This window comes from Sceloporus undulatus, chromosome 8, assembly GCF_019175285.1.
Source record: "Sceloporus undulatus isolate JIND9_A2432 ecotype Alabama chromosome 8, SceUnd_v1.1, whole genome shotgun sequence".
NCBI lineage: Eukaryota > Metazoa > Chordata > Lepidosauria > Squamata > Phrynosomatidae > Sceloporus > Sceloporus undulatus.
The window spans coordinates 19,219,575-19,235,080 of NC_056529.1; positions in this window are offsets into that span (position 1 = coordinate 19,219,575).

Consider the following 15,506-nt stretch of genomic DNA (forward strand, 5'->3'; position numbering starts at 1 on the left):
ATTATTATTATTATTATTATTATTATTATTATTATTATTATTATTATTATTCCCAATATAGGGACTCAAGCGGTCCATGCTGGTTCTGATATCTCCTTGCAAAATCCATGGAATTTGACCACTGAAGTTGAGTTTCAGAATCGGTGTCTGCCTTCTTCTGTTCCTTTCCTCCTTCTGCTTCTCCTTCTTCCTCTCCCTCTCCTCCTCCTATTTTTCCTCCATCCCTTCTGTGTTACTGGAGAATCTATTGTAGCTATTAAAGAGAGGTTCCTGAAAGTTTAACAGATATTTTGCGGTTGTGCCTGTTCTGTCACACCGTTTCTGGAAGTCTCCAGCTTGCAGTTACGGCTAACCTTTTGCAGGTCTCTGGCTTTTATTGTTATTAGTATTGTAGCAAGGAAGGTAAAATGAAAGCCCTGGGGGATATGGGTTTCATTTCCAAGGGGGGAGGACTCTTGGCAATGGTGTGGCCAATGTGGCTTGCAAACTGGGGAAGATGGGGCATCCAATGCCCCAGGCAGATGTGGCGTATGCCGAGTCAGTTTAAACACCATTGAAAGCAATATTGAGACCAGTAAAACCGCCATGCCCTGTATTGCTGGAGGACCACACAGTGATACAGAGTCGGTTTGAGAAAATCATGGGAATTCTTACTTAAATGCCATTTTCCCCCTACATTGCACAGACCACATCCCCTATCATTGGTATTTTCTATGCATCCACAAAAAGATTGTTCCCATAAAACATTTATTTGAATGTTTTGAAACACTGGTGTCACTGGTTGGGCATATTTCGGTTTCGAAAGACTAAAGACGTTGTTTTCGCGCTTTTGGGTATTTTTAGCCATAAAAAGAAAGAAAGGGCAGAAAAGGACCCCGGTGCCTTTTATAATGAGGCCTCACGCTGAGCGCAATTAAACCTACTGTTTCCAATCAGGTTTAATGCGAGGATAAAGTGAACGCTCCCTGAGATTTGAGAGGCGGATAATTTGTCAGTTATAATAAGTGTAGACAAACAGGATGTACTACAGTGCATGGAGCCTGATTGGAACCAAATGTGTTCCTAGGGATCGTCGGTAAACTCCTTTCGAGAAACAGATGGAACAAGTCTAGAAATAGGCACGCTTCGTTTTTCTCTTGGGGTGTGCATATATTTTCCTACACATGGCTCTATTTTGAAGCCAAGTTCCATCCGACGCAGTTGGGAAGGAATGGTACAAATGTCTAGGGTGTTTGGTTGGTAACTTTGCTTAAAGATTTAGTACTTTCTCATGAATTTGATGAAAAATGTAGCTTTGCAACCTTGTTAGACTTCTCCACATTCGGCTTGACAGCCTGAATCAAGCGTTCCACCAAAGACAGAAAAGCATCCTAACTCTGTGTATGTGTATGCGCCTTCAGGTTGCCTGTTGACTTATGGAGACCCCATGAATTTCATTGGGTTTCCTTAGGCAAGCAATATTCAGAGATGATTTTGCCAATTCCTTTCTCTGCAATGCATAGCCTAAGGCACCTGGTATTCATCATTGGCAGTCTCCCATTCAAGTACTAACCAGGGCTCACCCTGTTTAGCTTCCAGTGGTCTTTGTAGAAGAATCAAAAAAATTCTTGCAAATCTAGTTGCTGCAGTGAGCCCTTGGTATTTGGTGGGGTTTGGTTACAGATCCCCCCATGGATACCAAAATCCATGGATGCTCCAGTCCCATTAAATACAATGGTGCGGTAAAATGGTGTCCCTTATACAAAATGGAAAAATCATGGTTTGCTTTTGGGAATGTGTATATTTTCAAAATATGTTCAAGCTGTGGATGGTTGAATCCATGGATGCAGAATGAATGGATTCAGAGGGCTGGCTGTACAGAAAACTCGGGAAAGCCGACATTTTGAAAAATAAAAATTCAAGGCATTAGGAACTCACTGGGTTTCTTTATCTTTCCGCTGCTCACAAGATTGCTCTCAGTTCCAGCTTTTACTAAAATGTTGTGCATGTGAGTATTTTATTAGGAAGAATGAAGTCCAATGTTCATACTCCAGAGGTGCCTTGAGAGCACTGTCAAATACATCAAGGAGACCATGAAGGGACTGAAGAAGTCTCCAAAGTCTTTGGGAGAGCCATTGTGCCATGTGTCATAAAGGCAATTGCTCCCTTTGCATGCAATCTGTTTTTCTCATCCACATTCCCACTTACACAGAAATCGGTTTCCGATCCGAATCGATGAACCAATTGTAAATCTGATTGTGGTTCCCACTACATTTTCCCCAATTGCATTTTCTGGCATGGAATCAAATCAAAATGACCCACTTTTGGTTCCCATTCACAAATGAATTGGTTCTATGTAAACCAGTTCCTGAGACAGATAACTCACTTGTGGTTCACACTGGGAAATGAATCGGTTTAAATAGAATCGGTTCCTGCACAGGACATCCATTTCTGCTTTACTGCATGTCATAATAAACCAATTCCAATCCACATCTGGTTCCCATCTGCACTGGAAGCGATTCATTTTAAACCGAATTCTGAAACCTAATCCAATTCGGTTCTGGTTCCCACTTGCGTTAAATTGATTTTGCGAAAAAGGAGCAGAAAAAAAACAGTATCTTTTTGATGTGGGTTAAATGGGTCAAAAGCATGCCCCTCCCCCCCCCTTTTGGAATCATTTCAGTGATTCGAATTAAGTGGGAACCATGCTCTTTTAAACCGGTTCGTACCGAATCGCGATCTGGTTTAAAAGGTAGTGGGAATGAAGGCCTAGTTTGCCATTGCAGAGAGAGCTATGTTCTAAGCTAGTCTAACTGTGGTCTTTTTTCTGCTTTTTCCAAGACACCAACCATGGTTTCTACGTTTTCCTCCTCTCCTTTTCATGTAGGTTTTGAATGCCCCACTGCCATCGCATTAAAGGTGCATGCTTCAAAGAGTGATTTGGAAATGGCCCAGAAGCCATACAAGCATTGCATACCTTAAAGCTAGAGAACAAAAATAACACGAACCCTACAGGAACAGAGAGGGAGTAAAATGATATGGAATAATAATACTAAAATCTTTCACTAAGGGAAACATCTATTTAAAATTTTGGGGGGCAGGGTGCTCACGTGTGTAAGAGGCAGCGATGTTGGCATGAGAGGAGTTGCAATTTTGGGGAGCTGGGGGAGGACTGTTTTGATTTAAACGTATTTGGGGATCAAATAAATACTTGATACTGGAGTTTCAAGTTTTCTGTGGTACAAGAAAGGTGACAGCAAAGAATGTGCATCAGGCTGTGGTAGGTCCAGTATATGCAAAAGGACTTTGGCTGGAAGTGCAGAAACCTGGCAGCCTCCTAAATTCTCTGTGCATTTTTTCTGTGTGGAAGTAACTCATTACTAATAAAGAATTCCTGTTTTGCAACAATAAGGGGTAACTACTTTGTCTAACAATTGTTAAATGCTAAAAGATAACAGTCTTTGCACACTGTGACACTGTTTCTTTAGTTACTTTTAGATTTTTTAAAAAGGGTGGGATGGTTTTGTTGCCTGAGCTAAGCCAGTTTTGGTGGATTCTCAGGCCTGGCCGTTTGTTGCTGTCATGTCCAAGCTATCTTAGAGACCGCCTCCTCCCGTACAATCCTCCCCGCGCTCTCCGGTCCTCTGGGAGGAACTTACTGCAGCCTCTAAAATCTAGGCTTGCGGCAACCTCCCAGAGGGCGTTCTCTGCTGTCGCCCCCAAACTCTGGAACGACCTGCCGGATGAGATCCGTCAGATAACATCATTAGACAGCTTTAAAAAAGCGATCAAGACGGATCTCTTCCGGCAGGCCTTTCCAGATTAACCATCCCGGCCCAGGTTCCCAGGTTCCCTGATTCCCTCATTCCTCCCGTGGCCCCATCTTAGTGATGGTTGAGGATCAACAGAGGGATATCAGGGTTTTTAGTTTTAATTGCTGTTTTTATGCTTGATATTGTGTTTTTAATATGTTATACTGTTTAATACTGTCTTAAGGGGGGGAGGGATAAAGTGTTTTTAATTGTCATATTTTATATTTTACTGTTGTTAACCGCCCGGATTGGTTTGCCAGAGGGCGGTATATAAATAATTATTATTATTATTATTATTATTATTATTATTATTATTATTATGTGCCTTCAAGTCATTTCCAACTTACGATGGCCCTAAAGCGAACCTATCATGGGGCTTTCTTAGCAACACAATTCTCTTAGCAAGAATTCATTTATGGAAATGGAAAGTTTTATCCAAGGAGGACTATCTGAATTCACTTCAAGGTTCCGGAGTTGTTCATTGCACACTGTGCATACAGATGAACATGAGCATTGGTCTGCATATATGTTTGTTGTTGTTGTTGTTGTTGTGTGCCTTCAAGTCATTTCCAACTTATGGTGGCCCTAAATCGAACTTATCATGGGGCTCTCTTAGCGAGATTTGTTCAGCAAAGGCTTGCCATTGGCTTGCCTGAGGCTGAGAGAATGTGACTTGCGTGGCATAGCATTAAGCAAAGTGGAGCAACTTGTGCAAGTAGCAGCTGTTGGGGGGGGGGCAGCATTCTCCCTCGCCATTCCTCCTGAGTTTTCCCAGGATTCCACAGGATGGAGCCATGGCAGTTAAAGGGATGTCAAACTCCTTAATTTCTGCAGTGTGGAACACTAGCCACTCTCAAGATGGAGACTGCAGACATTACACATCCCCTATTTTTTTCATACCATCTAGTTTTTATGTTTTAGAAGAATCTGAAACCCTGCACACTTTGGGGACATTTGGGCAGTTTTATTAAAGATCCGACCCAACGTAGATTTCTGGTTTTATTCATCAACCTGTTTTTTAACTGCCCCAAATGATGCCCTTTCATGATAGAAAGAAAGAAAGAAAGAAAGAAAGAAAGAAAGAATCTTCTCCTGCCAAAACTTTCACATCATTCTTGCTCTTCTGGCACATGACAATGACTCTGGTCATGATGTTTCACCATAATTTTCAACTTTTTGCTGGTGCTCTATACTTCTGTACCATAGTTGAAACCATGGATGCCTCTCATGATAAAACCAGACAAGCTGAGCAGCTTGATGTAAAATCTGTCCAATTCCCATTGGCACTGGTTTTGCTTTAGTGACGTTTAAGTGTCAAACTGGACCTTCCCAGGCATAGCCGTTTGGATTTCTACGTTACTGAATTTCGATGCCTTTGGGCAATTATCATGAATTAACACATTGGCTGGAAATCTTGATGTTTTACATTTGTGCTCATTCCAGTGGGAAGTAATAGTCCCACTATATTGTGGGTCCATATTCTGGGACTGTATTCTGTGTTAGGCCTTATCTGGAGTACTGCATTTGGTTCTAGGTGTTGCATTTCAAGAAGGATATATACAAGTTGGGGCAGGTTCAGAGAAGGGCAGCAAGGTTGAGAAGAGGTATGGAGAACAAAATACACGAGGAAAGGTTGAGGGAGTTAGCTATGTTCATCCTGTTGAAGAGAAATCTGTAGGGCGACAGAATAACTCTCTTTAAATACCCAATGGCTATCTCAGAGAGGAAGGGCTAGGTCTAATGGTTTGAAGTTAATTGGAGATCTAGCATATTGTAATGATTGAAGCATTGGACTATGACTGCAGATCAGGGTTTGATTCTTTGCTTGACCATAGAAAACCACTGGGTGATCAGTAGTAGGTCACATTCTCTCAGCCCCAGACAAACCCATGATATGGCCTTAGGGTTGTCAAAAGTCAGAACCAACTTGGAGGCACACAACAACATCAGCAACTGAGCATTAGAAGGAATTTCTTGACATGCAATGGAACCAATTGCCTAGAAAGGTGTTGAAGTCTCTTCCTCTGGACATCATCAAAAAGAGTCTTAGGCCCAAGACAGACCGCCCGAAAATGGATTGGGGGTGTCCATTTTAACTCCGGAGGGACGCCACAGCAGCCAAACCATTGCGGCATCCTTCTGGAGTAAAAAGAACCTGGAAAAACTGGGTTCTTTTTACGGTGCATGGCGCACGTCACAAGTGCGCCATTGGCGCACCGGTGACATAAGTGATGCATGGTGACATGTATACGCTGTGCATCCCTTATGTCAAGATGTTGGTGTCCATGTGGACAGGACGCCACCATGATGCCGCCGTCATTACACACTAGGGTTTGGGAGCGTGTGGTTAATGTGTGCTCCCAAAGCCTAGTATTGGCGGCAGCACACCGCTTTTGGCCCATCTGTCTCAGGCCTTAGAAGAGCTGCCTGCTGGGGATGCTATAGCTGGAGTTCCTGCAATAAGTATAGGATTGGATGCAAAGATCTTCCAACTCTATGAGTCTTTGATTCCATGGTTTTTCTATGGAATCACTGGAAATTTTTGTCCAATGGAAAATGGTCATATTCAATTCAAGTTGTCTGGAGAAGAGCTAGTTATGTTGCACCATTGAGCAAGTGGATGTGCAGATGCAACATTCATGTGGCTGTACATGCCTATGTATATTCAGGTGTGCATCCATTTGTTTAAATCTTGCCATGCAATGCAAGAGTTGCTCAGCACAATCAAAGCATAAGCGCGCACATGAGATTTATGTTACGCAGTGTCCATGCAGGAGCTCGGTTTGGTCTTCAAACTGGCTTGTAGATTTCCAGTGACAGATTTTACTGAACTTTTGTAGGTCACTGTTGTTAGTAGCAGGGGGTTCAGGTTTTTTCCCCCATGATAATAAAGAATGTTTTCTTGCAATTTGGCTGCCTTCCACTCCCTCCCAGAGATGAGAGAGCTTTATAAACACTGGATAGGAGATTAACGCTGCTGTTCTAACCTCATAGAGAGATCCGGGCCTCGGAGAAGCCTTGCCCGCTGCAGATCTGTGTGGCTTACAATGCCCTTTTTGTCTGGGCAATGGCAACGGATCAAAACCAAACGCCAGCCCTATTGAAAACATTGGATCCAAGTTGACCCTGCCGGGTGCTCTCCCCATGCCTGGCCCTTGCAATGTGTCAGTCTGACAGAAGGAAAGCTTGTCAACTATTAATTTCTCCTCCTCTCCCCTTACAAGGGGGAGTCTTCTCCAGTCAGAGCTGGGTGTCAGAGCTATCTTGAACCATTCCAAACATCCAGCCAACTGTTTAATGGATGATGCCTTGAAATGGGGCAGAACACAACAAATGAGAGGAGAGTAAGTGCCAAGGAAGGCTTTGTAGCAGACCTTGTGTGAAAGTGCACATGGGGCACTTGCAAAAAGAAGAGATCCAACAAGAGCCACCATAAATTGCAATGGGTTATGCTTCTAAAAGAGGGAAGGAGTGGCAGCAAGACAAGAGGCCGGGCAAAACAATTCATTATTTCAGATCATTACTTAGATCTGGCTCTAAAGGAAGACAGTGATTTATGAACGGCAGAGAACTCCTCAATTATCGCTGCCCTTATATCATTCCCTCCTCCAGTTCTGCCACCCTGAACTTCCAGGCAATCTGCAACTAATTCTCCACAATCTCCTTTAGGAAGCAGCCTGGCATAGTGGTTTGAGCGTCGGACGGAAGACCAGGGCTCAATTCCCAGTTTGGCCATGAAACCCACTGGGTGACCTTGGTCAAGTCACATCTTCTCAGCCTCAGGGAAAGGCAATGTCCGATCTCCTCTGAACAAAGCTTGCCTAGAAAATCCCATGATTTTATAATAATAATAAATAATAAAATTTTATTTCTATCCCACCTCTCCAACAGGATGGAGAGGGTAGCCATAAGTTGGAAACAACTTGAAGGCACACAACAACAACAACAACAACAACATCCTTTACTGCCCCTTGGACTTGGACTTTCCTTTCAGAATGACTATTCCAGCAGCATGTGTGTGTCTCTCCAAAACACCAACACTTTGGACATGTCCTTTTAAATTTGGACTAAAATCCACACTGAATTGACCCCCTCCACAAACAATGAAGAGACGGCTAAGTGCCATTAAATGCAATGGCATAGCAAAACGATGTCCCTTATATAAAATACCTTTGTGGTTTTTTTGGGAACGTACATATTGTTTGAATATTTTCAAGCCATAGATGGATGAATCCATGGATAAAGGGTCTGTGGGTACAGAGGGTCAATTGATTTTAACACAGGAAAGTTGACAGACATACTCAAATATCTTATTCAGATCATCCAAAGGCCCAGCTTCTCTCTGTGTTCGTTTGAATGGAAGCAACAAAGTCGACCCATATTCTTGGGTCATTTTTTTAAACAAAAATATTAGACTTATACATGAGTTTATACAGTAATTCCAAGTACATCCCCAAACTACAAAGCTCAGGATGTTGTAAAATGGAGCACTGGCTGATATCAAAGTGATTTCACTGTGTAGTGTGAAAAAAACCTCAGAAGCAAAGCATAGGAAAGTTCCTTTCTGGGACTACAACTTCCAGAATCCCCTACTGGCACAATTAGAGGTCATAATAGCCAGCAGAACTGGAGAGCCGCAGAGCAAAAAAGTAACTTTTCTCAAGCCGTGGCCTTTTGTAACAAACCGTTCTTCCCAATATCCTTCATCCATGAAAAAGCTGACTCTTCAACAAGGTGCAGACAAGTAACTAGCTTTCAACAACAATTGATATTTACCTAAGAAAGTAGGCTGAGATGTTGCCTTTAACAGAAAAGCAACACTTCAAACCTGACATCATGATTGCTGGTTAGTTTAGATTGGCGCAATGGGAGCTGTTTCAAAAATAATGGAGACACTCAGAAGCACCGAACCAGATTTGATCCCACGTTTCATTTAAATTTCTCTATTTTTGGAGATGTTGATGTTTATTCATAGTTATCCTTTTGGCGCAACATGTTCGTCGGCACTTAAGGTGTCCCCAAATCCTTATACACAGAGACTCAAGAGTAAATATGACGAAAAGCAGCCAGGCTTACTTCTGAGTAGACATGCGCAGGCTTGCTCTGTAATGCTGCAATCTTACATTTACTTTCAAATCCATTGAACGCAGCGGGTTTTCCTTCCGAGTCAATAGGGATTGCGCTCTTAAAAATTGCTGGCACGAAAGGAATAATTTAGTTTTAAAGACCGGGCTGATTTTGACGGCTTCAAACCAGCATTATCTTCCTTTAAAAAAGCAAACAGTTCTGCCTGTATTTCTAGACACTGAGCTCTTTGTCATAGTAGTTTGTGGTGTCTTTTAAAGCATGAATTAAAAAAAGAAAACAACAAAGGTTTGCCTTCAGTTTGAAGGAATGAGAAGAGATTCGTCTCCGCTGGTGATACAAACGTCTAGGATGGCTTTCCCTTACCATTCAAGAGCTTAAAGTAAACCCAGAGCCATGCCTTGAATTACTGGATGGTTGATACAATATTCACCGATTGGATCAAGAAGCACTGAATATTTAGGGAAAGGTTTTTCAACCAGAGTTCCCTGGAATCTTAGCAAAATAATAATAATAATAATAATAATAATAATAATAATAATAATAATAATAATAATAATAGCAACCCTGAGCCCTGAAAATTATTTTGAAGGTTCCTCCAGGAAACAAATGTCGAGAGACACTGCTTTAGGTTAGCTACTAAACATTTACACTTACCTGCACCGATCAAAACATGCGCAGCGTCATGAAATAATGTAGACTACCCCCTTTCATTCAGTTTTTCAATGTCCAGTTTTTCAGTGTTTTCAATGTGGCTAAAGAAGTTCATTAGTTTATGGAAGGTTTTTTTTTTAGTAATGTGGTTATTTTGGATTGAAAAAGATGGAGGGGACGCCGTCGATGTGGTTTGGAAGCGAACGTACGAAAAACGAATCCTACTTTAGTGTAATTGCTGGGTGAAATTTGGGTTTCCACTCGAGTCGGAAATGATTGTTTAGATGAAGACAATACTATATATTTATATATTAGTGTGTGTGTGTGTAAGAAAGAAAAATGTGGGAAGGCTTTAAAAGTGACCTTCTTCTGCCTCGCTCACTCTCTCCTTGGAAGAAAATAGAGGTCTGGAGGAACGAGCAAATACCAAATGGCTGGGTAAATGTTTTAGGAGCATGGGTTGGTTTAGATCCGTGGAAAATTGCTCTGGTGCTTGAAGAAGTGGAGTTTGATTTAACAGTGTAAGACTCCTTTTCCTCGACTCGTCTGACCAATTTGCAATCCACACCATTTCATATTTTGGGGAAATTGGGGACCTTTGCGAATCTGTTGTGTTTTCCTCCGACGGTTGTTTAGTCGGAGATGCTGCCAATTCCCCGAAGGGCTGTTTCTGAAGCTGTGCTAAAGACATGCTTCCCCTTTGAAAAACAATAGTAATAGTAGTAAAACTTAAGGAAAGAGAGACAGACAGGCGAAAAGAGATGGGAAAGAAATGGATTCTTCGATCTGTAGGTACTGGATATTAATAATAATAATAATAATAATAATAATAGAGAGACAGACAAGAGAAAAGAGATGGGCAAGAAACAGATTCTTCAATTTATAGGTACTGGATTTTAATAATAATAATAATAATAATAATAATAATAATAATAATAATAATAGTAAATTTATTTATAGCTCACCTCTCTCAGAAGGATCGATGCAGATTACAACCGTAAAATACATCAATAACGAATATAAAACATAAATAAATAAAAATTAGATGATCCCCTTATCCCCCCCATTATAAGCTAAATGATAACATTATAAAACAATTAAATTAATAAACCCTTTTCTAACCTTGTTTGAGAATTCTTCTCATACGTCCAAAGAGAGAGAAATAGCAATACATTATTGGAGTCCCAGTTGCGATCTCCCAATTGTAATAAGTTGGGTATCTTTCCAAAGACACCTATAAATCTAATAAAGAAATGATGTGAGAGAAATAGATGTTGTGGTTAAAAGCTTATTTTGAAGGTCTATATCCCCTTTATTGCTATTAATGCCGATTTGCAGAACATTGTCGCCCTGCAACTTATGGCAGAGTTTACTTGCAAACCTTGCTGACAGTCTTGTTTTCCCATCTTCAACTCTGTTTCGAAATGTATTCATTAAAAACAACTTTTATAATATCAATATCAATGTCCATTTTTCTTTTTTAAAAAGAATGCTTTGTTCTTAAATATAAACAGCAGGCAACAGTATTGAAATCACATTGAAAATGATAGGGTTTTTATTTTCTTTTTAGTAAATAAAAATCCTCAAAGAAACTCAGACCTTTCAAAAATTAGTGTCATTTTATGGCATCTTTTCGAACCCAATAGTTTTCTCTCCATTTTCCTCCTTGAGAAAGTACTCAATTACTTTTATTTTGCCAAATAGTACCTCTTACTTTTTAAAAAGGGAATATACAATTCTAAATAAGTGTGTGTGTTTTTATATATATTTGTGGTATTTCTTTTTTTGTGGACACATATTTTAGACTAAGCTCCGATAAAATGAGATGGAGAGGAAGGAGACAAATGCATCAGCTTTCAACCAAATTTGAAAAGACGGAGGTTGTTTCAAGAAGTCCTGATATGTTTTGGCGATGTGACAACGCATAGAAAAATAATAGTTATGACCTATTAAATAATAATTGGCCTTTTCTCCTCTCTGCATTGAGTGTGATCAAAATGAAAAAGGAGAAGTTTTTGCACAGCGGTGATTTAAAATCTTTTCATACGTTACTAGTTCACCAAATGTCATTGGCATATAATACTGCGGAGAGATAATAGTGTGTGTTTATGAGTCCCTTGGAAGTGGAAATATGTCGAGACCAGATTTGCCGACATAATGAAATCTCCAATTCTGGAAAGGTTTCCAAAGTGCGCATGGAAAAACAACATTTACAAAATTCACAGATAACCCTGACCTAGAATGAATTGGTTCCCAACCCAAAGAAAAGGAGTGTTACTGCAATTGATGGTGCACATTTATCACGATTGACAGGAATTTAATTCCAGGTCTTAATTGTTCCAAAGTTGTGCTTAAACTGGAAGATGAAATAAAGCTTTCCTATATATTTCCATGCTACAGGAGCCCTCTGACAGTAGTATATTTCCTTATCTGGGAGTAAGCCTTATTGAAAGAAATAGGAATTATTTATGAGTTGAGAGGGAGAGGATTGCATAGATTCAAAGTGTGCTAAAATGGCAAACTCACACATCCAAATGCAATGGCTTCCTCTATGAATTGTAACTCATGGAAGAAGGCTGTGAGTATCTTAAGAGTGGATCTGAGAACCAGGTGAATAAAAGTGGACTAGAAAGCAGCCGTTATAATATTAATTTTAAGGAAGAGATGGAGATAAATTCATTTTCCCCCTTCTCTGTAAGTACAACATTTGCAAAATAATAACAAAGAAAAAGAGACTGCTGATTGTTATTAAGCATCTCATAGTGGAAAAGTCCCATAGAAGAAAGTCTGGCAATTCAGTTTTCCAAAGCACACTCTATAGATTCCCATGGAAAATTCATTGTAAATGTGTCCATCATTCATTCATCCGAAAGAGTTACTCCTTTTAGCTTAGCTCCCTGATATTGTTTCCACACATCTATTTTCTCTCACTTGTTTCACTGCGGTTTATTTACGTTTGTATGTTTGAAAAGGCTTGGCTTTCTGCTGTTATCCATGCTGCAAAGTGGGTTATGTAGTCCAAAAACATTTGGACTTGGGATGGCGTGAAACAGGTGTCAAGTCGAGGAGCAATAAATTCAGCATTATAAATGTGTCTTGTCAGTGCAAAAAGTTTATGCGGTTTTGGATAAGACTAAAAAAGACCGTCAAGGAAGGGTCAAGAAATCTTTCGGGTTGCTTATTGCTTGCTCTTACTTTGACCGCACTATAGGGCTTCCTAAATTAATCCGGACGAATATTCAGATCGATATTGAAAAAACACAAAATTCAGCTAGAATCCAACCGTTGCCAACAAAAATCCAGAGCCACCTTATTTCAAGCGCAGGCATGTGGCGAAGGACGGCCAAATGTTTCTGAAGCCTCGGCGTCAGTGTTTTGTTCCACTGCCAGATAGATGGTTGTTTTGTAAATCTGTTTTAAAGCGTCGAAAGTCTGGGAAGTCAAGATATTAATCAAGAAGAAGCTTCCCATGTTGAACCGGCTCAAGCAAAAATGTGCTTTTTGTCCATTAGAGGGCATTGCTACTTCTGCAGAGCAAGCCTGAGAAAATCTTTGCAGCTCGGAGAACATGAGCGCTTAACATGGATCCAACCTCATCGTTGCTGATTAGCGGCTTAAAAACACCAACCTATTGTAAAACACATCATTTAAGCAGTCTAAGAAAATATTCCTAACTGCTCTTTGTTTTGTGGTTCATTGTAATCTGTTATTGGAATCTATTATTGCGGTTCTTTGCAAGACTTGCAGCATGCCTAGCATAGTAAAATGAAAGGAAATGCCTCAATATTGCATGCATATTAAGATTTTTGCCTTTTCTACCCATTTGTAGCCCACAATTTCATTTAAAACTGTATTTATCCAGTATTAGACTCTTTTGTTATCCAGCTCTAGTATTTTAGAAATGATTTTTCCAATGATCTATAGTATCATCTGGTTTCAAAAGAAGGGTTTCTATCCAGAACTGGACTTCCAACCACTTGAGAATAAAAATTGTGACTGTTTTTCTTACTAATGAAACAGATCAGAAATTTCATTTTGACCATGTTTTTAACCATAAGGACTACCCTTTTACCACTCCTTATATTTTAATCTGATTTCATTCTCACTTGATAAATGCTTTTTCTTTGCAACCCTTTGAAGACAGGTGCAGAAATATATATATATATATATATATATATATATATATATATATATGACAACTGAATAATCAAACAAATTATTTATTCTTTGAAGAAGAATCTTAAGTATAAAACAAACTCCCCTTTAAAAATATCATAGCCATCTACCAATATTATATGCAAGATGGTATGTTTTGTTAAACACAAAGCAAATAGAAATTTCAGTTTATTCCCTATGCGTGTTTAAATGGGGCAAACATCATTTCACAGATCACTGGAAAGGAGCATTATTCTCTTATTAATTAAATTCAGCACTACAATGATAAAATTATTAGGCTTTCGTCTCATGTAAAATTGACTGTGAGTACGTCTTGAACTCAATGAGGCACAAGTCAGAAAAGACATGGACAAATGTGCATTGCAAATGTCTCACTATGTCCTACTAGGTCCTTACAGTTTTTATCCTTAAGAAAAAGAATAAAGCTTAAGCCAGCTCCAGAATCCTAAACCTCATTCCTTGAAAGCAAATTCTCTTGAAATCAAAGGGACTTGCATAAGTTCTAACGCAAGCGCAACACGCGTCTCCTATAAATCATATCAAAACAAAAGCAACATATTTTGTGCTCAACGGTAACAGGCATAAAAGGCTTCTTTCAATCCCCGTGCCAAATGAGTTGGACCAAATCAGCGAGAACATTTCAATATGGCTTTAAAATGCAGCCATTCTGTGCTTCTTTCAACCGGCAAGAGTTAAAACGGAGAGACTTACATTTTTGTATGCCGTGTGCAACCTCCGGAGATAATTTCGGCATTAAGTGTTGTTTTCAGGCTTCTTTCTATGTGTGCCCATTTGTTGATACAATCTGTTATTTTCTTACTCTCTTTTCCAAAAGATCCACTTTCATTCCTCTTCTGTTATGGCTAGATTATTTTAATCAGCAATAATTGCCCTGTATAATGAAGAGCTCCACATCAATCCTATTCAAAGCCACCCATTAATCTGCAATTAATAACTCGAACTAATTCAGTATTTCGTCCCAGATTTTAGCCAGCGGTTGGCTATCCCTCCTCGAAACCATACACGTTCCTTACCAATGTTTATTCATTTCTTAGATTTTTCTTTCCATTCTCCAATTCATGGGAAATAGCTGGTGTCAGAATGAGGAATAGCAAGTCAAATGAAGCTGAAATACCACCGTACATAACCAGATTTACCCACTTTGGGGTTGACCCTTCACTAGGAGCCTTAAACATTTAAAAGAAACAAATTCAATCTAGCATTCTGCTTTCTATTGTACAGATCTTTGTCAAAGAGAAATAAAGTTGTGCATTTTAAAAGTCTTCTGCACAAAGCTTCTATTGCGTGAAGACTACCAATTTATATTTATTCAAAGGGGATTGTTCAATCATCCTGACACAATAATGTAGCATTTCATCCACATTTGTTGGTGTTAGGATCCCTGTCAGAGTGGAAAAATCACAAGTAAAAGCCCACTATATATTTTTGTGTGTGAGAAAACACCTCTCTAGGAACTTCTAGGTCCTCCACCACAAATCTATGGTAAATGTCCATTGAACATTGACCATAGAATTGTACTGGAGGACCTACAAATACCTAGAGTAGTGTCCTCTCTAGCAATCTCTTGGTCCTCCAGCACAAATCTATGGTAAACATCCACTGAAAGCTGACCATAGAATTGTGCTGGAGGACCTATGAATGTCTAGAGTAGTGTTCTCTCTAGCAATCTCTAGGTCCTCCAGCACAAATCTATGGTAAATATCCATTGAACGTTGACCATAGAATTGTGCTGGAGGGCCTACAAATGCCTAGGGTACTGTCCTCTCTAGCAATTTCTGG